Genomic DNA, 25,108 nt, shown 5'->3' with positions numbered 1-25,108 from the left:
ATGGGAATATCCTCCCTCTCTGCTCTTTTCCTTTAATTCAAATCTTCTTCCCAAAGGTTAGGGACAACTCACCTCCTCTCTGAACTCTGCTCGAAGGATCCCCAATAACCCCTCCAGCTCTCCAGCATTTCTGGCCTCTGGCCCCACTCCATTACTCTTTGGTCATTTTCTGATCATTTCTTGAATTCATGTCTGTTTTCTGAATTGGAATACAAATTAATGTATCGTTATAATACGTTACAAATTTTCATATCATTATTTATGAAATATATATTTATAGCTTTCTTTTTCATATATTTTTACTTTCTTTTCTTTTCTAAAAAAAAATTTATTTATTTGGATGCACCAGGTCTTATTTGTGGCATGTGGGATTTTTAGTTGTGGCTTGTGAAGTCTTGGTTGCAGCATGTGGGATCTAGTTCCCTGACTAGGGATTGAATCCGGGCCCCCTACATTGGGAGCTTGGAGTCTTAGCCACTGGACCATGAGGAAATTCCTGTGCATTTTTACTTTCATATTTAGTACAGGGTCCAGTGTCTTCTTGTTGTTGCTGTTCAGTCGTCCAGTCATGTCTGACTCTTTGTGACCCCATGGACTGCAGCATGCCAGGCCTCCCTGTCTCTCACCATCTCCCAGATTTTGCCCAAGTTTATGTTCATTGCATTGGTGATGCCATCCAGCTATCTCATCCTCTAATGCCCTCTTCTCCTTCTGTGTTCAATCTTTCCCAGCATCAGGGATTTTCCAATGAGTCATCTGTTCACATCAGATGACCAAAATACTGGAGCTTCAGCTTCAACATCAGTCCTTCCAGTGAATATTCAGGGTTGATTTCCCTTAAGATTGGCTGGTTTGATCTTGCTGTCCAAGGGACTGTCAGGAGTCTTCTTTCCAGTGTCTAGGCAGGGCCAAATATCACTTGTTAGTTATTTGCTATCAAGGAATAGCTCAGAATTCTCCTCAAAGCATTTTTCTCTTAAATTCATTTAAGTAAGAAAAAATAAATTTATGCCCCTAGCAGTCTAAAGAAGGTGACAGGGAAAGCTCAGATGGTGTAATGTTTTCAGCTTTCTGACTAGGTGAGACTCACGACTCCAATCGGAATGCATCACCTAACCTTGGTCTCAGTGAAATCTTGTGTACCTCCTCAACCAGTTTTCTTCAACCTCCTCAGCCACATGACCACTCTTGAAGGCTCTTAGCTATCACCCTGTAGGCTCAATGCCATACTCCACGGCTGGCCATCAACATCTTTCTCACTCTTGACTTGCCTATTAAAAGAATCCCATGAAAATTACCAGTCTTCCAGGCCTCAACAAGGACAGTTTGGGGACCACAATCTGAAAATGCCTTTTGCCTGAAGACTATAATTTTCTTTGGGCTCCTGCTCAGACAGTTAGGGCTTTATTATTTTGTTCTCCCAGGGACCCTTCGCAGACAGGTTGGCATAGAATCTGTCGTATGAAGGCCTCTGCTCCAGTCAGATCTTTCAAGGCTCCCGTGCTTGCTGATCCAGGGCCCTGTTTCCCCAATTAGTTTGATCCTAGAGTATGTTGTTTGTCTCTTGGGTTGCATAGCAGGCTAACTCTCAGAAATACCTTCTGAAATCTGATCGGTGTCCCTTCTCTCATTTCCCTTTCTGGGAATTTGGAAAGGAATCCAGGGAGCCCTAGTCATGTTTAGCCACTGATTTTATTTATATCACCATCAAAAATAAAAACAGTCACCAAACAGCAAAACAAGGCTCAACTTCTCAGCCCTTGAAGTGACATGGAATGGAATGATGGATCCAGCTCAAGGATGCTGTACTGTTTGTGATGCTAACACTGAGTTTTTACACTGAGGGTTCTTTCTGGAGATGTAGGACATTATGTGCCTCTGGGAAGATGGAGAGGAGTGGATAGAGTGGATAAAGAAAGCACACGTGCATAAATGTGTTTGTGTGTGTGTGTGTACAGAGGAACAGCAGGTCTCCCAGTCTAAGAAGTTTTTCGGCTGAGGGATGAGATTTGCATGCCCTTCTGTGTTGCAGACTTGATGTGTTTGCAGCACGTCATTGGGGTGCTTGCATCTCAAATCACTGGCTCTGTGCAGCCTTGATGAGGCACCCAATTTACATATTCTCAATTTAATCTAAAGTAGGTACTAATTGATTACTGCTGAATGTCTGCACGCTCTGATTATCTGTTCAGATCCTGAGGCGGGGTGGTGGAAGAAGAGCAAGAGATCTTTCTTCTATGAGTAAGATTTTGTTTTCTCTGATCCAAAAAACACTTATTTTCTAGGGCTGGAGATCCAGCCAACCCATCCCCCAACCCCAGCCTCTTCCCACCTTCACCCGCAATTGCTGAAAATACCACCAGCTCCAACACTGGGTTTTATTTTTTTATGTTATAGAATAAATTATTCTCTATTCAGTTATTCAGCATTTATCAAACAAATATTTTGGAAATGCCTCCCACATATATGTTACTGTCATCTCCATAAAGGCAGGATTCTGTGGGCCTTGAGAGTACAGACTCTGGAGCCAAATTGCTGGGTTTAACCCAGGCTCTGTCACTTACTAGCTGTGTGACTTTGGGCAAGTTGCTTAACTTCTCTGTGCCTCGGTTTGGCTGCCTATAAATGGGATGCAGTCCGCACCTCACAGGGTTGTCATGAAGATGAAAAGCGTTCGCACATGTATTAAATCACCCAGCACGGCATCAATCCGCTATAGACGGCTGTTTCCTCACAGTGCTGTGGAGGATTTGCTGGGGGAAGCAGGCAAAGATCTTGATTAAAGTTCCCCTGGGGAGTTTTAGGATCTTCATTTGTTTTCACCTCACCTGTTCTGCATCATCTCAGGTATCGACGATGACAGGGAGCATGTATGAGAAAATATAGATCTTGCTACGAGATCTGTATTAGCCAAGAGCCATCTGGATAGGCTTTTCTGTAGGTTGGAGTAAGGAGTAGGAAGGAGAAAGGGGAGACTAAGGGTTAGGGGGTGGTCAGCGAACACTCCCTGGATGCCTTCTGGATGCCAGGCTGCATGGTGGTACTGGTGACACAAACATGAAAACTGTGGCCTGTCCTCTGAGGGACTTCCCAGCTGAGAGGCACTGCTCCCACTGCTAGAGTACAGCGCGTTTCCTGTTAGTGCTCCTCAGGCATTTATTTTAGGTTTCAGCCTAGCAGCTGAATGGCTGGTCTGCTTTTTTTTTTTCTTGTTGTTATTGATGTGTAGCAGAAGAAATGCACAGGTCGTAAGTACACTGCTCTGTGAGTCATCAGAGAGTGAACATGCTGTGCGAGCAGCACCCAGATGGAGAGAAATGGAACATGACGGGCCCTCCGAAGCCCCCCTCCTGCCTGTGTTCCTTCTCCAGCCACTACTATCCGCCAATAGGTAATCAGCTTCCTGACTCTGAATCCCAGCCTCAGGTTTCCCATCTGGGTGCTAGTCCGAGGCCAGACGAAGCTCAGGGAGCAGGGTCGGGAGATGTGACAAGATCAGGCATGACTGGGAAATGTCTGGATCGTTACGATAATGGTCCAGCCCCTGGTGTCTGTGTGGCTCCCCTTAAGACTGCTTTGACTTTTTCAAAGGGAAGGAAGGGATTCTTGGCTGCTTTCCACCAGAGCTAGATCAGGCAGAACAGGGCAGACTTTCTGTGTGTCCGAGCAAGCCCCCATCCAGGAATGCATTCAGTGAAAGGCCAGGATTTCTCACCCTTGGCCAGCCTGGCTCCAGGGACCCTTTAGGAAGACAGGCATGTTACCAAGAGAAGGCCCTCTGAAATCTTGGAAGGCTGATGATTAACCAGGAATTAGCTTCACAGGAACGAATGTAGTTAACCCTCTCAGAATTTCCCTCTCTCAGCAAGAGAGTTCTGGAGAAGGAAATGGCAACCCACTCCAGTATTCTTGCCTAGAGAATCCCATGGACAGAGGAGCCTGGTGGGCTGTTGTCCATAAGGTCGCACAGAGTCGGACACAACTGAAGCAACTTAGCAGCAGCAGCAGCAAAAGAGTTCCGGGTCTTAAGTGAATGGGAAACATTGAAGACATAGCCTTTGCCAGGACCATCCAGGACATCACAGTGGGGAGTTCTGATCAACTGAGGAGGGAGGCGGGCATTACTTGGAAAGAACTGATGGAGAATAGCAGAATAGCTGTTCCAGTTATCTATTGCGGCATCGTTGCCAACCCCTCCAAACTTAGTGAAGTGAAACAACCATTTTATACGTTCAGTGAGGCTGTGGGTCAGAAATGCACTCAGGGCACAGCAGGGGCACTTGTCTCTGACTCACCTGGGAAGACTTGATGGGTGGAAGGCTGGATCATCTGGAAGCTTCTTCACAGCATGTCTGGCACCTGGACGAGTTTGCTGTGACTGTAGAAAGGTGGTCTCCAATGCAGCCTCCCCATGCGGCCTGGGCTTTTCAGAGCACCGAGGCTGAGTTTTGAGAAAGAACATTCCCAAAGAGAGTGGCTAGAGAGCAAGTCCCAAAAGCCTGGGCAGAAGCTGCAAGGCTCTTTCTCTCTTTCTGACCTAGCTCAGAAGTCACAAGGCACCATTGCCACTGCATTCTACTGGTTACCTGCGAATCACTAAGGGTGGGAAGGGGATGTGTCGCACATTCAAGGGGAGGGGAATACAATTCCACCTCCTGATGAGAGAGTGGCGGGTCCATCCGAAATCCTTGTGGGGATGGGAGCTTTTGTTGCAGAATGCTTTGGAGAATACCATCTTCTAGTATAGTTAGTGGTCGCTCAAGTTGTGTCCAAGTCTTTGCGACCCCATGGACTGTAGCCTACCAGGCTTCTCCGTCCATGGGATTCTCCAGGCAAGAATACTGGAGTGGGTTACCATTTCCTTCTCCAGGAGTAATAACTACCTGATTTCATTTCCTGGCTCTGACACATATTAGCGGTGTGACTTTAGGCACATATCTTAACCACTCTGTGCCTCAGCTTCCATGTGAGTGAAATTGGGATAATCATCCTGTCATCACAGGGTTATTGTAAGAATTCAACAACGTGAGCCGTGCATGGTGTCAGCAGAATGCCTGACATACGGCAAGGGCTCAGAAATGTCACCTGTACCTGAGACGCAAGGAGGCAATTGCTCAGGACCAGCTTCACCTATGACACCCTTTTTAAGACTCATCTTAGTGAAAACATTAATCACACAATTCCCATACCAGGCTGTATAACAGCCCAGAGCCCATTAGCACTAACAAGGACTACAGACACTGTGCATTAGGGAATAGCACTTTACAAAGCCCTTCCATCCTCATCCCTCCAGACAAGTCTGTGGGGCACCCAGGACTTCCATTTTACAGATGAGGCTTATCAAGATGTGACTTCTTCAAGGTCACATAGCTAGTAAATTGCAGAGCAAGGTCATCATCCCAGAGTTCTTCCCTAAAGCCCTGGCTCTTATCTTCTCTGATAATCTCAAGGGCATTGCAAGTTATCAAAGGAAAAATGCAATTTAATCAGAATTTAATTAATTTGAAAAGTGCCCTCGAAGTGAGGAGAAAAGAGGGAGGTCAGATTTCCAATAGCCAGAGAATGTCAGAGCCAGGGCAGGAAGGTGACTGCCATGTGCAAGAAGGGCCGGAAGTTACCCCTCTCCTCCAGAGGTAGTCCTGGAAAATGTCCCATCATGCTTTTCAAATTTGAGAGCTAATCACTCATTCAAACAGCACCTTTTGCTGTGACCCCAGTATTCCCTCATCGCCCCTCATTCCCCTAAAACCGAGAAGCTAGTGGTGGCCTCTGCCTGCTATGTTTCGCTTCTGATTTCAGTCCACCCACACCAACATCAAAATGCACAAATGCTGGGAAAGCACTGTAAATCCTGCCTTTCTGGTGTTTTCCATTTATGTGACAGGAGGAAGGGTGGCACTTTCCTCCACTTTTGGAAATAAACCAAAATACCCATAAATATTCAAGCTTATAATATTGACTTAAAGCTCAGTTAGAGCCCAGGCTGCAGTCAGCTGCTGATTATCCATGTGTGACTTATCCACAGCTAATTTGAAAACTCAAAATTACTTGCTTCGAACTTTGAGCGCACCCTTGGCCCCCTCTGTGGGTGTGGGCTCGGGGGTGCAGGGAGATGAGGTGGAACTGTGCCAAGCCAAGTGTCTGCCGACCCTGCTTCTGCTCTTGACACAACTCCTGATTAACTGCATGACCTTGAGCGCTTGTCTTTACCTCCTGAGACCTCCTGGGTTTTTCAACTGTAAAATGAGAAAGCTTGGCTTTATGCTTTTTAAGATCCTTTCTTGCTCTAAAATTCCAAGAGGTAGCAAAGTATTTAAAAGAAATGGGAAGGTATGTTTGCTGCAGAGATATAACATTTAAGTCAGTAGTCCAAAAGGTCTATTTCTGGTGAATGGCAGATCCAAGCCTAGCACCCAAGACTCTAGTGGTTATTTCATGAATTCTGTGGCCAAACATGCAAGATTCTTCTATTTCTCAAATTAAGATTCTCCTTAGTGAGCACAGACAGTCAAAGATTCAGCTTTGCCTGAACCTGAAAAGGCTAAATATATATATTTTTTCAGAATCTTGGCCTTCTCTTCCGATGGAGCCAAGGTGAGGACCCAGAGTTGTGTGGCTGTGGGAGTCAAGACCACTATCCACTGCTCCACCCCCAATAGGGCCCAGTGGGGGTATTAACAGGAAAGCCCCTGGGTCCTCTTACTATCCTGTCCTTTCCCTCCCACCTTGTGCTATTCCTACGAACTAGAAGAGACTCTTCTGTCTTTTAAGGGAGAAATCTCCATAGTCTTCTTACTCCCTGCCTCAAGCTGAACCTCACAGACCCAGACTCTCCCTATAGAAGGAAGGATGAGCAGTGTGATGGTTAGAAGAGACTTGAAAGCAGGGATGACAGCAGAGGTGGCAGGATCCCACCACCATGCCCTTTGACCAAACACATCACAAGTGAGTGTTCCATGCCCCACACCCAGGTGATAAAGAACGGATACTCATTCACCTTGCAATGAGATCATGGGTTCAGGGAACTGTACGGTGAGACCTATGGGAACCTGGTTTTCATGAAGTATTGTAGATTCTGTGAAGTGAAAGTTGCTCAGTCATGTCTGACTCCTTGCAATCCCATGGACTATACAGTCCATGGAATTCTCCAGGCCAGAATACTGGAGTGGGTAGCCTTTCCCTTCTCCAGGGGATCTTCCCAACCCAGGGGTTGAACCCAGGTCTCCCACATTGCAGTTTGCAGGCAGGTTCTTTACCAGTTGAGCCACAGGGAAGCCCAGATTCTGTGAAAGGAGGATGTATAAGACCGGGGGTTGGTGAGGATGGAAGAGGACCCAGGCGAGGAAGCAGTCAACCTTAGCCAGGGTGTGGGGTGTCAAGAACCACTACCTGGCGAACATGGTGATTGGTCTTTGAGCTGAAAAGCATTATGTCAGCAACATTTTAAATGATTGTTCAAATCTTCCAGAAGCATAGTAGTAGCTCTGTGGTTCGGTTTGATCAAGGGATCATTAACATCAGAGGGCTGGCCGGCAGACCCAAGGACTCCTTATGTCACTTTTGTGGGACGAGACCTTCTATGTCCTAAACAACTTGGAAACAATCTTGAGAACAGAGACTTCTTTAGATGTGTGCTGCCTGTGTTGTTCAGAAACAGACCAGCACCTACCTGAACAGTACGTGGTGTGAAATTGCGAAAGCAAGATACAGTTGACATCGGATGCTTCGAGATCTGAACAAGTGCTTCCCTATTTGATTTCCAGCTAGCTGCAGTGTGCTTGGAATGAACAGCAGATGAAAGAACACCCTGGGTGGAAATGCTACCACCCAGGTGCAATGTGAGAAGGCAGGCTTCCCCTGCCTCTTTGTTCATTTGTTTATGCTCCCTCTGGTGGCTGATTCAGAGCTGCCTGTTCCGTCCTTCTGGGTGTGGAGCAACCACACCCTATCTGATTCAAGAGGCCCAGGCACTGAGATCTCTTCCATGTCCACAGGAGCAAACGTCCGCAGAGTCAGCCTCTGTTCTGGTGTGGGTTTTAACCACCTGTTGGTTTTGGTGTTTGGAAACTCACAACTGAAATGAATACATCTTATTCTTTTCATACCTAGCACACTATTTGTACCCATGTGTGCGTGCTAAGTCACCTCAGTTGTGTCCAACTCTTTTACGACCCCATGGACTGTGGCCTGTCAGGCTCCTCTGTCCATGGGATTTTCCAGGCAAAAATACTGGAGTGGGTTGCCACGCCCTCCTCCAGGGGATCTTCCTGACCCAAGGATCAAACCCACGTCTCATGTCTCCTCCATATCATCTTGCAAAACTTCATAAAACTATAGATTTCAAGCTCCTGTTCTAGTCAGGCTCTCTTGTGTTTCAAGAAGAGTAATTGAGTAAGGTTCCCTCAAGATTACCTGAGCGGGATTACCTCTGTGAGCAGGAGATGCCGTAAGGCCAGGCCCTGAGAAGTACAGAGAGTTGGAAGGCTCCAGAGCCAGTGAGAATACGACCCGAACAACAGGGATTTGTGGACCCAACAAACTCGCATCTCACTTCCATTTCCCTTTTTTCCTGGACTTTCTTGTCATCCACTAATCTTTATTTTGCAGCTTCTGCTTGCTGACGTTCCCTTCTCCTTTATCATGTTGACTTGAAAGGGATCCTTGTCCTCTGTGACTTCTCTCGGAAAAACGATCCTTCAGCTCTAAATTTCTATTTTAATTTTTAAAAAATGTTGACTGTGTCATGCAGTATGCTAAGATCCTACAGGAATCAAACCAGGAATCAAACCCACACCCCCTGCGTTGGAAGGCAGACTCTTAAACACTGGCAAGTCCCAATCCTTCAGCTTTAGCTCCCTTTGCAAATGGATCTTTTCTGTCTTTGAATCGTCCAAAGGCACAGGCAACCACTGTACCTGGAGTATTTAGTACTCACCTGAAAGGAAACGCTGGACTCTAGCTCATCACATGTGAAAATTGGTACCCAAATAAACTGATGAGACTTACCTAAGATTACACACATAACCACAGAGTGGTGGTGATAAGAAGAGACCCCAGTTCTCCTACAGTCCACAGAGGCCATTTTCACACTAAACTGTGTCATCTCCTATGGAAGTGTGTGTGGTAGGAGGAACGTTCTCTTGTATGTGTGTGCGCTTAGTCACTCAGTCATGTTCGACTCTTTGTGACCCCATGTAGCCTCTGTCCATGGAGATTCTCCAGGCAAGAACACTGGAGTGAGTTGCCATGCCCTCCTCCAGGGGATCTTCCCAACCCAGAGATCGAACCCAGGTCTCCTGCATTGCAGGCGGATCCTTTACCATCTGATCCACCAGGGAAGCCCCGTTCTCTTGTATGGGTATCTTCATAATCATCTATTGTGCTTGCAATTGACAGAGAGATGGTCTTCTTTTTTCTGCCTCCTTCCTTCTCCCCACCTCCTGCTTAGGCATCTAATACAGGACCTATACCAGTAACAGAGTGGTGCTTAAGAGAAGTTCAGTTCAGTCGCTCAGTCATGTCTAACTCTTTGCGACCCCATGAATTGCAGCACGCCAGGCCTCCCTGTCCATCACCAACTCCCGGAGTTCACTCAAACTCACATCCATTGAGTCGGTGATGCCATCCAGCCATCTCATCCTCTGTTCCCCCCCTCCTCCTCCTGCCCCCAATCCCTCCCAGCATCAGAGTCTTTTCCAATGAGTCAACTCTTCGCATGAGGTGGCCAAAGTACTGGAGTTTCAGCTTTAGCATCATTCCTTCCAAAGAACACCCAGGACTGATCTCCTTCAGAATGGACTGGTTGGATCTCCTTGCAGTCCAAGGGACTCTCAAGAGTCTTCTCCAACACCACAGTTCAAAAGCATCAATTCTTCGGTGCTCAGCTTTCTTCACAGTCCAACTCTCACATCCATACATGACCACAGGAAAAACCATAGCCTTGACTAGACAGACCTTTGTTGGCAAAGTAATGTCTCTGCTTTTGAATATGCTATCTAGGTTGGTCATAACTTTCCTTCCAAGGAGTAAGCGTCTTTTAATTTCATGGCTGCAGTCACCATCTGCAGTGATTTTGGAGCCCAGAAAAATAAAGTCTGACACTGTTTCCACTGTTTCCTCATCTATTGCCCATGAAGTGATGGGACCAGATGCCATGATTTTCGTTTTCTGAATGTTGAGCTTTAAGCCCACTTTTTCACTCTCCTCTTTCACTTTGTTCAAGAGGCTTTTTAGTTCCTCTTCACTTTCTGCCATAAGGGTGGTGTCATCTGCGTACCTGAGGTTATTGATATTTCTCCTGGCAATCTTGATTCCAGCTTGTGCTTCTTCCAGCCCAGCGTTTCTCATGATGTACTCTGCATATAAGTTAAATAAACAGGGTGACAATATACAGCCTTGACGTACTCTTTTTCCTATTTGGAACCAGTCTGTTGTTCCATGTCCAGTTCTAACTGTTGCTTCCTGACCTGCATAGAGGTTTCTCAAGAGGCAGGTCAGGTGGTCTGGTATTCCCATCTCTTTCAGAATTTTCCACAGTTTATTGTGATCCACACAGTCAAAGGCTTTGGCATAGTCAATAAAGCAGAAATAGATGTTTTTCTGGAACTCTCTTGCTTTTTCCATGATCCAGCGATGTTGGCAATTTGATCTCTGGTTCCTCTGCCTTTTCTAAAACCAGCTTGAACATCTGGAAGTTCATGGTTCACATATTGCTAGAGCCTGGCTTGCAGAATTTTGAGCATTACTTTACTAGCGTGTGAGATGAGTGCAATTGTGTGGTAGTTTGAGCATTCTTTGACATTGCCTTTCTTTGGGATTGGAATGAAAACTGACCTTTTCCAGTCCTGTGGCCACTGCTGAGTTTTCCAAATTTGCTGACATATTGAGTGCAGCACTTTCACAGCATCATCTTTCAGGATTTGAAATAGCTCAACTGGAATTCCATCACCTCCACTAGCTTTGTTCGTAGTGATGCTTTCTAAGGCCCACTTGACTTCACATTCCAGGATGTCTGGCTCTAGGTGAGTGATCATACCATCGTGATTATCTGGGTCGTGAAGATCTTTTTTGTACCGTTCTTCTGTGTATTCTTGCCACCTCTTCTTAATATCTTCTGCTTCTGTTAGGTCCATACCATTTCTGTCCTTTATCAAGCCCATCTTTGCATGAAATGTTCCCTTGGTATCTCTAATTTTCTTGAAGAGATCTCTACTCTTTCCCATTCTGTTGTTTTCCTCTATTTCTTTGCATTGATTGCTGAAGAAGGCTTTCTTATCTCTTCTTGCTATTCTTTGGAACTCTGCATTCAGATGCTTGTAGACAGCCATTTTGCTTTTTTGCATTTCTTTTCCATGGGGATGGTCTTGATCCCTGTCTCCTATACAATGTCACAAACCTCATTCCATAGTTCATCAGGCACTCTATCTATCAGACTTAGTCCCTTAAATCTATTTCTCACTTCCACTGTATAATCGTAATGGGATTTGATTTAGGTCATACCTGAATGGTCTAGGGGTTTTCCCTACTTTCTTCAATTTAATTCTGAATTTGACAATATGGAGCTCATGATCTGAGCCACAGTCAGCTCCCAGTCTTGTTTTTGCTGACTGTATAGAGCTTCTCCTTCGTTGGCTGCAAAGAATATAATCAATCTGATTTCGGAGTTGACCATCTGGTGATGTCCATGTGTAGAGTCTTCTCTTGTGTTGTTGGAAGAGGGTGTTTGCTTAAGGGAAAGGTATTTAAAATTAGCTCCTTTTAATAGCATTTGTTTCTATTAGAATTCATGGGTGGTCTATGTGCCAATGATTTCAAAGTCACTAAATTCAAAACAGGATTGAGAGTGAAGTGTCTTGGTTGCCAAGTAAGATTCATTCAGAAAAGGGGAATTAAAACAGTAAACTTCAAATGAGAAAATTTGATAAATGAACTGAATTCCAAGCTGGAGAGGCCAACTAGAATATAAGTAAGCTGTCAATTGAAATATTTCACCCTTTATCTTTGCTTAAAGGTATTAGAATATCATTTTGGGGTCATCCAGATTTAGAACTTCGGATAGTTGCTTTCAGTAGGCTGGGCTTGCATTTAGATATAGAAGTCTACACAACATATGGTTTTTCCAAAACTTGCTTACTAGAAAAGAAACTAAGAAAATCCTGATATAGTAATCACATTGACAAATTTGTTCATACAACTGGAATGCTGCTGCCAATGCAATGGCATTTTTGGATAAGAAAATAAAGACACTATAATATTCACTACTGGGTTTAGCAGGTCAGCATGACTCAATGAACCATCCATATAGTCATTTGTTCATTCATTAAACGTTTGTTGAAACGTTCCTATAAGTTTAATGCTGGGGATATGAGGGTGAATGAGACACTGTTGCCTATAAGAAACTTACTGTCCAGGGAGAAATACAGACAAGTAAAGAGAAGGATAACACCATATCTGAGGAGCTTGGACATATCAATGACAAAGGTTGTTGTTATTGTTCAGTCACTAAGTCATGTCCAACTCTCTGTGACCCCATGGACTGCAGCATGCCAGGCTTCCCTGTCACCATCTCCCAGCGTTTGCTCAAACTCATGCCCATTGAATCGATGATGCCATCCAGCCATCTCATCCTCTGCCACCCACTTCTCCTCCTGTCTTCAATCTTCTCAGCATCAGGATTTTTTCCAATGAGTCAGCTCTTCACATCGGGTAGCCAAAGTATTAGAGGTTCAGCATCAGTCCTTCTAATGAATATAATGACAAAGGAGGCCATGCTAAGTTGTCTGGTCCTCCTGTATGACTGACTGGGCTATAACCCCATCAATCCTCTGAAAAAACTGTCCAGATGTCATGACCTCATAGGCAGATGACCCTCATACCACAGTCAACTTCCCTTGCATGGAAATTTCAGTAATTATGTTATAGACCCCAGGTCTCATGGTCCCCGAGGTCTTTCATGAAGATTTAAGCTTTGATTTAATATGGTCCCAACTACTCCTGTTCACTGAGACATGTCTTCCAATATCATATACTTGGAGATGTTAGTTTTTTTGTCCCCTAAATTTGTGTTTTATTTTATCATCTGGACTCTGGCATTCCCTTATAACATCTCCTTCTTCAGAATGTCCCTGCACTGTGCAATTAGTTTAGAGCAGGGGTTGACAGACTTTTTCTATAAAAGGTCATATTGTAAATATTTTCCACACTGTGGGCTATGTAGTGTCTGTCACAACTACTCAGCTCTTCTATTGCAGTGCAAAGCAGCCATAGACAATACTAAAACAAATAGACACAGTTGTATTCCAATAAAACTTCATTTACAAAAACAGGGGCTGGTAAGATTTGGCCCATGGGCCATAGTTTGCTGACTCCTAGTGTAAGCCAGTAAGCAATGAAACGTATGTCGCATCTCTTTATGTTGAAATACTCTGCCTTTTATTAGTGGATTAGTTGCAAGGAATGGAAACTCACTTAAGTTACCTCTGGTTCTCAAACTTAAATGTTTATTTGAATCTCTTGGAGGGTTTGGTGAAACACAGATTGCTGGGCCCACTCCCAGAATTTTTCACTGAATAAATTTGGAGTAAGCCCCAAGAATTTGAATTTCTAACAAGCTCACAGATGATTCTGGTCCAAGGACCATACTTTGAGAGTCACTGCTTTAAGGGAAGTGGAAGAGGTTATAGAAGAAATTCATGTCGGTATTAAGAGTCTCAGCCATGAGGTCAAGAGCGCAGGACCCAGATGTCCTCCCTTACACTCTAGAAATTGGGTTATCGTAGGAGCTAGTCACCCTTACCATCACGGTATTCTCTCTCCTCTAGTTTTCTGCTTCAATTAGAATGATTATCTAAAACTGAAATATGATCAAGCCACTCCTGCTTTTAGAAGAAGCTTTATAAATGTTCTTAAAGTCCAAACTTCTTAACCTGGCTCACAGGGCCTTTTATGACCTTCCTACTCACTCTATTCCTCTATCCTCATTCCCACCATCCTCTATTGGCCCAAAAAAGGGACTCTGCATTTTTCCTTCTCCACACTCTCCACACTGTCATGTACCCCTTGTGCAGACTGCCGTATGCCCTGTTGATTCTGAGCTTTATGAGGATTGGAGCTGAGTTTTTCTCATTTTGTCTCCAGTGGCTGGCACAGTTGATGTTCAGTAAACATTAGATGAATGAATAGATCAATGGTTTCTTCCTTAGATTTGCTACAAGAGAAGGGTGAACTCAGGGCACAGTAAAGGCAAAAGCCTTTAGGGGGCTGATAGCCCAAGAATCTCCATAGTAACTATACTTAAAAGTATAGGGAAACCACATGAGATGCCATGTCACATTCACTGCTGCTGCTGCTGCTGCTGCTAAGTCACTTCAGTCATGTCTGACTCTGTGCGACCCCATAGACAGCAGCTGTAATAAAAAAAATAAAAAATAAAACCCACAGGTAATAGCAAAGGTTGGAAAGGGTGTGGAGAAATTGGAACCCTCATATATCACTGATATGTAGTCATTTTGGAGAGCAGTTTAAAAATTCCTCAAAAATTTAAACATAGAGTTACCATATGATCTAGTCATTCTACTCATAGGTATATACTCAAGAGACATGAAAACACATGTTCACACAAAAACCTGCACACATACACTCATAGCACCATTATTCATAAAATCTCCAAAGTAGAAACAACCCAAATATTCATCAAATGATGAATGGATAAACAAAATGTGGTATATTCATACAGTGGAATATTATTTAGCCACAAAAAGAAATGCTACAATGTGGATGAACTGAAAAAATATTATGTTAAGTGATAGAAACCTGTCACAAAAGGCTACATATTGTATGATTCTATGGATATGAAATGTCCAAAATAGTCAAGTGTACAGAGATAGAAAGATTAGTGATTGCCAGATGCTGAAGAAAGGGGGTAATAGGCAGCTACCGCTAGTGATATGGGGCTTCTTCTGGAGTGATAAAAACATTCTAAAATTAGATAATGATGGTAGTTACACAAAGATAAATATACGATGATATATATATAAATATGTGATGACATGTAAATCATATCTCAGTGAAACTGTTAAAAAAGCGTGGGGCAGAAGTGCTCATATTGGTCCCAGGAAAGAGTTGGCTTCACATCAGAACATGCTACCGTATTTACAGTGCTATCCTTTGACAACAGTATATAGCACTGGTATGACTTATCTAACAGTAAAAGTCACACTGGATGTATTTATATCCCAACACAGCTTGGAACACAGTGAATTCTAATGAAAAAAATTTTTATTTATTGATCTGCTAAGAGAAACTCCTAATTTTCTTTTTTCCATCAGAAATATTCAATATCTTGAGTATCCAGCACAACTTCATGTACCCCATAACTCAGTGTCTTCTTATTGATGAATTCTCTCAAAATGCTAAAATTATTTTGTTGAAAAACAAAGCAAAGCATGATCTAAATTCATCTGAGACATCCATGGAAAGAGGCTTGCGTTGTTTACAGATCTGCATCTGCTTTGTACACAAAGAGCTTTTATACCAAGGCCAACTGTTATTGTTTTCTTTCTTTATCATGGAACCTTTCCTGAATTCATGGTTCTGAACAAGCACAGTTTAGTGCATAAATGTAGACCATCAGCTCCCTTTATTTTTATTGATCTTGTATGACAGGAGTCTCCAATCCCCAGGCCATAAACTGGTACCAGGCCACACAGCAGGAGGTGAGTGAGTGAAGCTTCATCTGTAGTTACAGCCACTCCTCATTGCTTGAATTAGCACCTGAGCTCTGCTTCCGGTCAGATCAGCAGCAGCATTAGATTCTCATAGGAGCACAAACCCTACTGTGAACTGTGCATGCAAGGGACCTAGGTTGTGTGCTCCTTATGAGAATCATCCTGAAACCATCCCCACCCCAGTCCGTGGAAAAATTGTCTTTCAGGAAACTGGTCCCTGGTGCCAAAAAGGTTGGGAACTGCTGTTGTATGATACTGAAATTCCTATTAACTGTTTATCTCATTAGTTATATTACAGACTAATTCCTATCATTTCTCTAAAGCAAATAAGGGATGGCCTGTGATCAAAAACATTTTACATAAATAACACAACCAATTCAGAAAAAAAGAGTGATGTTGCCATAGATGGATGGAATCATGAAAATACTCATATTTGGCAGGGGTGGGGTGCTTAATAGAATGGAAAAGATATAGCAATGTCAATCTAATGTCTGTTTATGAAAAATGATACTATGATAGAAGTGTTAGAAATTGCCATGTTGGCTTTCATTACATGTGGCCTTAGTAGTCTTATAAAACCAAACTATAGCCCACAGCTGGACAGTGGTTTATCAATGGCTTTGGGTCACTTGGTCATCTTCCAACTTGACCTCCAGCTTCAGGAAACAGGGACTGTCTTCTCTAAGAAGTCTTTTCTTTCCCAATCAAAATGATCTCTCCTGGAATTCTACCACTAAAAATTAGTATCTTTAAGTCTTTAAGGGTTTTTCTATTTAGTAGAGTCCCCTATTAAACTAAAAGTTGCACCATGATGGGCTTAGTTGGCAGTCTGTGCCAAGAGAATTGGAGCTCAGAAAATATACAAGATCTAAGTTGATTTTACATTAGACAAGGCTTTCTCTCAGACTCCCAAGCAACCCTGACAATCCCTTAGATATGCAGTCCCTTTCCAGTCCCACTCATAATAGTGAGAAGGAGTTATTTCTGAGGACTCATCTTGCTGGACTTTGCTTAGTCAGACAGTTGTCACAGGTGATAGATGTGACCTGAGTGCTCTGTGGTTTGTATAAGGTGAAGATAAAGAATCTAACCTTCACTTGGCTGACTGTGTCTTAAGGTTCCACTATTGAAGCCAAGGAAATGATTAAGAATGGCATCTCTGTAAGTTTGTGCAACAATTTATTAAACAATAATTGACATTTTAAAGGTAATTAAAAATTATATATTCAGGTCTTTTATAAACCTCTTCATCTCACTCCAAATGAAGAGCAACTTAAACACATAGCTTATAAGACTTAAGATTTTATGATTCTTCTCTAGTCTTTCTTCCTATAATTCCTTCACTCAGCTTCAGTCTGTCCCCTCTCTCCATGCTTTATGAATATTTACCTTCTTCTAGAGGCTATTCTAGACATAACTCTTTTCTTACTTTCTTCTCTACCCTTCTAGCTTTTCTTCCCTCCTCCTCTTTTTTCTTTCTTCTGTTCATTCTACCTTTGCCTTAAATAATATGAAGCATATGTGTTAGAAATAGTTTTTTAATAAAGTTTTATTTCTTTTCCTTAACTTTTGTTTTAGATAATGTGTATTTTCTATAATTTTTGTTTTTCATAGATTCTATGTTAAGATTTTCTATTTGTTTATTGTAAGCACATTTTCCTTTAAGTCACTGAGCATAATTATAATGGCAAGTTTAAAATCCCTGTTTGCTAATTCTAATATCTGGGTTGCCTTGAGGTTAGTCTTCATTGATTGTCTTTCCTCTTGAGAATGGGTGACATTTTTGGTTCCTCACAGCTCAAATAATTCTATGTTATATCCTGGACATTCTGAATGTTATTAGGACTCTGGATTCTGTTATATTCCTTCAAAGAGTACTTCTCTTTTTAAGCAAGTGATTAAGTTGGCTGGACTTAAACTGCAAACTCTATCTCATAAGTGGTATCTCAGATCTCAATATAATTATTTTGTCCTTAGCTGGAATACTTTGGGTCTTCCCTGTGTATGTGGTTCAGGGATCAGCTGGAGGTTTGGGTGAAGGATATGCATAGAATTTAGACTTTTTCTTCTCCCTATAACTTCTTTATAGGATTTTTCTCTCACACTCTAGTGGCTATGGGTATGAATTGCCCTAAACACTTGAGGCTAGAAAAACTCGATTTTCTTCTCTTTTTTTGCCATACCATGCCACATGGCTTGCAGGATCTTAGTTCCCTAACCAGGGATTGAAACTGGGACATATCAATGAAAGTGCTGAGTCCTAACCACTGGACAGCCAGGGAATTCCTAAAACTGAATTTTCTATAAGAGTTTTAGTAGCCCCTTGCAATATTGACTACAGCCTCATCTCAGACTAATAGCTATAAAGAGCAGAAGTTCATTCCGTATTTTCTCCTGATTCCCAAGGTTGACTCCCCAGCAGAATTTTCTTATTTTTGCTCACTTTCCAGAGCCTTCAGGTAGCTGGGGGTTTGTGTGTGTGTGTTTTTCCCAGAGTTTATAGCTGCCAACTATGAGAAGTTTAGTCCAGTAGGAGCTTACTCAGCTGTACTGCGAGCACAGCCACCTTTTCTTGATTTGTGAAATGATATGAATTTAGCCTTTCCTCTGTCTTTCTCTAAAACAATGCTAATTTACATTGCAGTTCAGAGCCCTTGATTGATTTTTGTGAGTCAGTGACCTTCAATAGTGAGACAGTTCTATAGCCCAATCTAGGGAAAGATGTTACATCAAGCTTCATTTTAGTTTATTCAACAAAATTCATTGTCCTCCTGTTATGAGAAAAACCTTGGGTTGTCTGCTGTGGTTGTCTAGGGACCATCCTTGGATTTTGTGGGAAGAAGGCAAAACTGACTATCAGAATAATTATATGCTTCATAGAAAAAAGATCTTATCTGTGATAAACACTGATTCTATATCAGGTAATCATTTTACAAATGCTCTCTTGTTTAACCCTCATAACTCTGCCAGGTGGATATTATTGTCCACTTTTTATAGAGGAGAGAAGTGAGGCTCAAAGCTTGCACAGCTGGTAATTTTCATAGGCTTTTAATTAAAACATGAGTCAATGCTAAAAAAAAATTGGGTTGCTCATCATACTGCATTCCCGAAGATAGTATTGATAATGATAATAAAAATAACGACATCCAAATGCAACTTTTCCTCTTAGCAAATAAGTCTTGTGACTCAGTACGGCCCTTGACTTTTGATTGACAAGGTTCCATAAATGCTAAGTGTAGTTTTCTATTAAGATTGAAACCTATGAGAAAAAAGCCATGGGCTGACCCATCTTCAAAGTGTCCATTTAAGATTATTATCTGTCAGCCAGGTGGCTAATGGGCTGTGTTAGACAATGGATAGATATAGTATTCTGTCTGAAACCATGAATTGGAGGAAAAAGAGCAATTCCACATTTATTTAGCTTGTCTACTGCCAGGGAGCCCAAGCTGCAAAGAACATTTATTTCATTTTAACAAATGGATGGCACCTCCCTGTTTTAGGCTAGAAGAAAACCTTTGTTCTGGCCTCAGTGTGAACAGGGACATTGGTGAGGGAATATCCAGTGTGAGTCATTGTCCCCACACTGGGAAAAAATAGTTAAATCATTCTGGGGAAATTCTAAGGGGAAATGTTCAGTTATTGGTACGTTTATCTAATACTGGATTTAAAAAAATTGACTACTTCATGTTTTACAAGGGGAACTTGCAGACGACAAAAACTGAGCTCCCTATTGAATTGAATAATGACTCTGTTAAGAGATGAGAACACGAGAAGAGATGTTTTAAGCACAGTTGAAAGAAGGAAGTAATAAACCTGACTTGGACAAGAGACAGCAGCCTTGGCCTGGGCAGTTGGAGATACTGGGAAAGCATCGGTTTTCAACTTCCAGCCCACTTAGTCATGGACGTACCATGACCTGTAGGGTTGCATTTCTCCTCCAAGTTCTGCAACTCCCTTTGTGGTTAGTCATTTGACCTTGGGGAAGTCATTTTACCTCTCTGAGCATCAGTTTCTTCACCTATAAAGGAAAGTGGTTGGGTTATCTTTTAGATCCCTTCCAGTTTTCATTTTTAAATATCCAAGACTCTTTCTCTACTTTTGTACCCAGGTTTTTTTTTTTTTTTCTCTCTCTCTATCCGAGTCAAAAATTCTATGTGTGGGAAAACAAAATGGCATCAGACTAGATGAATGAGTTAAAACTTTTGAACTAGAATGGAAACAAATCAAAATAAAAGCAGGAAAAAATACATCTTTCTCACCTGAACTAGAAAATAGATGGCAGGTGATAAATGAATAGACTTTGGACTACTCTCTGACTGTAAACTTTCCTATACTTTTATGTGAAACTAACAGTTCACTTTAAATATCTACAATGAGTTCTGACAGAGAAGAGCAGGCAGCTCAAATAATGAAGGTCAGCAACTGATGCCCAAATCCCACTGCTTTCGAATGTGCTCAAAGACAGCCTCAAATGCATGAAGAGGAACACACACATTTGTCCCACCCATGACCCTGTCAGTAGCAGCCTGGTCCAGTGGTGGACATGGCTGCAATTCAAAGGTCAAATAGACCCAGAGGGGAGGGCACTCAATTTGGGGAGGTCTCAGTGTGACCTTGATGGAATAGATGGAATAAACAGTTCAGGCTTAAAAGCCTGAGATCATGGATTGCTTTTGAACCATCATAGCTTTGAAATGCTTTAGCAGTAAAAGAACTGGAGGTACCATGGAAAAGAGGCAAGGTTGTTTGTTTCCTGAGGAAATGGTGTTTCTCAGAACATAAGTAGAAGCCAAACCTTTCCTGTCTCAATGTTTTGGTTTCTAAGGGATAGATGAATCCTCCATCTAGTTGTATAGAAGGAGTGAATGAATCAAACACCACCGACTGAAAGAAACCAAGCAGCATGAAAGAAGAAGGAAGAAGAGGAGAGGTGGCATAGAAAGGAGAAGAGGGGCAGAGTGAGTTAACCTAGTGATCTAGCATTTATGGGAATTTTGCATGATCCCACTACACCAACGGCACAGCTAATCCAGCATTAATGGGTTTTCAAAGAGGGCAGCAAACTTTAGTCATAATATTACTGGTCATATCCGGAGTTAATGGCAGAAGCAGTTCTTTCAATATTCCTGTCTTATTTTTGGTTCTCCCAAAAGCAGATTTTAGCCAAGGACTTGAATGCAGATCTCACATAGCTCAAATGAGGGAGCAGGAAAAGTGAGACAGGAAAAAGAGGCCAGTGAAGGATATGTTAAGGAGTCCTTGTGGGTAACTGGAGCTCAAATCCCTGGGAACTCTCTGAGAAACTATGTAAAAACCTATATTAGTTTCCTAAGGCTGCTATGCTGCTGTTACTGCTGCTAAGTCGCTTCAGTTGTGTCCGACTCTGTGCGACCCCATAGACGGCAGCCCACCAGCCTCCACCTTCCCTGGGATTCTCCAGGCAAGAACACTGGAGTGGGTTGTCATTTCCTTCTCTCAGTCCTTCCAATGAACACCCAGGACTGATCTCCTTTAGGATGGACTGGTTGGATCTCCTTGCAGCCCAAGGGACTCTCAAGAGTCTTCTCCAACACCAAAGTTCAAAAGCATCAATTCTTCTGCACTCAGCTTTCTTTATAGTCCAACTCTCACCCTATACATGATCACTGGAGAAGCTAGCCTTGACTAGACGGACCTTTGTTGACAAAGTAATGTCTCTGCTTTTTAATATGCTGTCTAGGTTGGTCATAACTTTCCTTCCAAGGAGTAAGCATCTTTTAATTTCATGGTTGCAATCACCATCTGCAGTGATTTTGGAGCCCAGAAAAATAAAGTCAGCCACTGTCTCCACTGTTTCCCCATCTATTTGCCATGAAGTGGTGAGACCAGATGCCATGATCTTAGTTTTCTGACAGGATCCCTTAGAATTGTCCCACCAAGGAAGCTGGAATATGTCATCCACCAACTCTGATCTCCTACTGATTAAACATTGCCCCTATGAGGGCATCAAATCTCCTGCCCTTCTGGGCTGTCCTTATTTAGGGCTGAGCGAGCTCCTTTGATGCTAGTGAAATTCTCAAGAGAGAGAAGCAGAGAGAGGCAGATGCTTGAGGTGAAGTGTAGTGAGAATGCACAGGAACTGACAAGCCCAGTTGCAGGGGACCTTGGGAGTGAACCAGGGTGATGTGAGGCATCAGCAGTGACTGCCTCAAAGCCAAACAAGGGCTTCCCTGGTGGTGCAGTGGATAAGAATCTGCCTGCCAATACAGGGGACATGAGTTCCATTCCTGATCTGGGAAGATTCCACATGCTGGGGGGGGTGGGGTGGCAACTAAGTTCATGTGCCACAACTACTGAGCCTGTGCTCTGCCACAAGAGAAGCCACCACAATGATAAGTCTGAGAACCACAACTAAAGAGTAGCCCCCACTTGCCACAACTAGAGACAGCCCAAGAAAAGCAGTGAAGACCCAACACAGCCTGCTGCTGCTGCTGCTAAGTCACTTCAGTCATGTCCGACTCTGTGCGACCCCATAGACAGCAGCCAGCTCCTCTGTCCCTGGGATTCTCCAGGCAAGAATACTGGAGTGGGTTGCCATTTCCTTCTCCAATGCTGCTGCTGCTGCTAAGTCACTTCAATCGCGTCCGACTCTGTGCAACCCCATAGACGGCAGCCCACCAGGCTCCTCTGTCCCTGGGATTCTCCAGGCAAGAACACTGGAGTGGGTTGCCATTTCCTTCTCCAATGCATGAAAGTAAAAAGTGAAAGTGAAGTTGCTCAGTCGTGCCCAACTCTTAGCGACCCCTTGGACTGCAGCCTACCAGGCTCCTCCGTCCATGGATTTTCCAGGCAAGAGTACTGGAGTGGGGTGCCATTGCCTTCTCCAACACAGCCTAAATGAATAATTTTTTCTTTAAAAAAGGCAAACAAAACAAAGACACCGGATGAGGTGACTGCCACGCCAGTTGATAGGAATGAATGAGGACAATGTGGGAAGGCTGGCAGGGCTGACAAGAGTAGAAAGAGACTAAGATACTAGCACAGGAGCAGGACTCATGCAGACTCAAGCTGGCAGTCCTCTGGATCAGTCGGCAGCACTCGGCCCCCAGGAGGTGCTGGTATAGTTACTTGAGGAACTGCCCAGCTACCCTGCAAAAGCCATCTAAAGGCCCAGGTGGTGTCCTTTGGGCGCTGCAGCCTTGTCTTACTTTAAGAACTTTTTAGGTGGGTCTCAGCAAGGACTTCTGAAGTTGGTTAAATCAGAATCTGCCTGCAATGCAGGAGACCCAGGTTCGATCCCTTAGTTGGGAAGATCCCCTGGAGGAGGGCATGACAACCCACTCCAGTATTCTTGCCTGGAGAATCCCCATGGATAGAAGAGCCTGGTGGGCTACAGTCCATGGGGCTGTGAAGAGTCAGACACAACTGAGCAACAAATACTTTCACTTTCATAGCAAGGACTTCCAAAGTTGTTTAAATCCTTAGGGGCTGGGAAGATGTTTCCTGAACATCTGTCATTGGTGAAGACCCCCACCATTTGAAGGCCCAGAGACAGACTTCTTCCCAGAGAAGAACAGGAAGTAGCAAAAGGCAAACAAGGTGGTCAGGTCCCAGATCCATACCCTTGGCTTTAGGATAGGGCTTTGTTCTGGGTGAAGGGAGAATAAACAAGAAAAGAGCTAACCAAAAATAAGAGTGGGGTCCTGGGTAGGACTCTAATCCTGCTGGCTGATCAAATGCCTGGAAGAGGAAGGAAGAGTCAACACGATGACCCAGAGGCTTCATGGGGTGCTGAGCTAATCTGGGCACCAGGTTAGAATCCCAGGGGACAGGACAGCATAGGTGTCATCAGGCTAGGTGGCCAGGTCAGGGATTATCAGAAGGTTCCTCTCCCTTTATGCCTACCTGAATTCTGTCTGAATCCTGAACCCAGGAAAGGGGTGGCATTTTCTCACCATCTTGCCATACCTAAACCTCATGAATCCCTGGGGCTGGGGGAGTGATAAGTATTTTCCTGCTCCTTATTGTTACTTCTGGATTATTTGTCCCTTCCTCTCTGAAAGAACCCAGACTCTTGGAAGCAATCGTAGATCACACACCCCATTTCTTCTCCATGCTAGCTCAGGTCTTCTGAGAAGCTAACACCAAGACAAGATTATATGTGTGAGAGACTGATCAGAGAAACCAACTTTGAGGGAAAAAATGGAGAGGGAGCTGGAGGAGGCAAAGGATGCAGGTCTAACCCTGCATAAAAAAGGAAGGTGGAGGAGGAAAAGTCTTAGACTTAACTGCATGCCTGGAAAAAGTTTTGGCGAAGCTGATGGGGAGTTTTGGAGCCAAAGCACTATCTCCCAGGGGCGTTTCTGCTTTCATATCCCTGTGTTGCTCTGGCCTCCGACTGGGAACACCCATGTGAGGTGGGGCTTCAGCAAAGTGATGGATTTCAAAGCACAGTAGTGGGGGCCATAGGTCAGTGGCTCTGGCCACAGTCAGAGGTCTGAGAGGGCCATTCTCATGGTTGTAGTAACCTTCTATCCTCTGACCAGACACCCCCCACCTTCACCCTATACTTTCACTGAAGACTTTACCACCAGGATCACTGTATTACACTCCGCCACTATGACTTTCTTAATTCTTGGTCATTTCAACATACGCATGGAGAGTCCTTCCAACCTTCTGGCCTCTTGTTTCCTTGACAACCTCACTTCCTGTGGTTTTTACCACCTTTGTCTCGGCCATTGCCAAGGTCTCATTACCAAGGATTGCTCCATTCCCTAACAGTTGTTTCCAGCTTCCCACATTCCCATCTCCTATCATTCCAACTTACCCTCTATAGTGTTCTAACTCCAACCAACCTTAGGTCCCCTTAGGTCCCCCCAGTCCTGTGACTGTGCCAACTTTTCACTGCTACTCACCTCCTTCATTTCCTCCATCTCCACCATTTTTACTAGAGTCCAGACTTCACTGTACGTACCACTCATTGTACACATTGTCAACGCCTTCTACATTCTCTCAGCTCCTTCACTTTGCTCAACTTTGCCTTGTTTAATTCCAGCCTGCCACCTCTTCCAACCCAGCTCCTAAACAGCCAAAGGTGGCTGGTGAAAAACTTTCAACCGTTGCTGACTGGTCTCACTTGAAATTTACAACAGCAGACCTCAAGTGGGGCTTCAGTACAGCCAGGCCGTCATACCCAGTTTTCCCCAATCGATTCTTTCTCCTCTTTCCCTGCGACGACTGTTTCATACTTTTTCATTTGTCCTCAAAACCCTAGACATTCCTCTCTTGTCCTCCTTCTCGGCTGATGACCTTGTTTCTTAGTACTCTGAGCTTTCTCAGAGCAATCAGGGGAGCGCTTTCCTACTGCCCACTACTGTATCTGTCTACCTTCCTGCATTTGTACT

Source organism: Bubalus kerabau, chromosome X (assembly GCF_029407905.1).
Source record: "Bubalus kerabau isolate K-KA32 ecotype Philippines breed swamp buffalo chromosome X, PCC_UOA_SB_1v2, whole genome shotgun sequence".
Classification (NCBI taxonomy): domain Eukaryota; kingdom Metazoa; phylum Chordata; class Mammalia; order Artiodactyla; family Bovidae; genus Bubalus; species Bubalus kerabau.
This window is presented reverse-complemented; position numbering follows the sequence as displayed.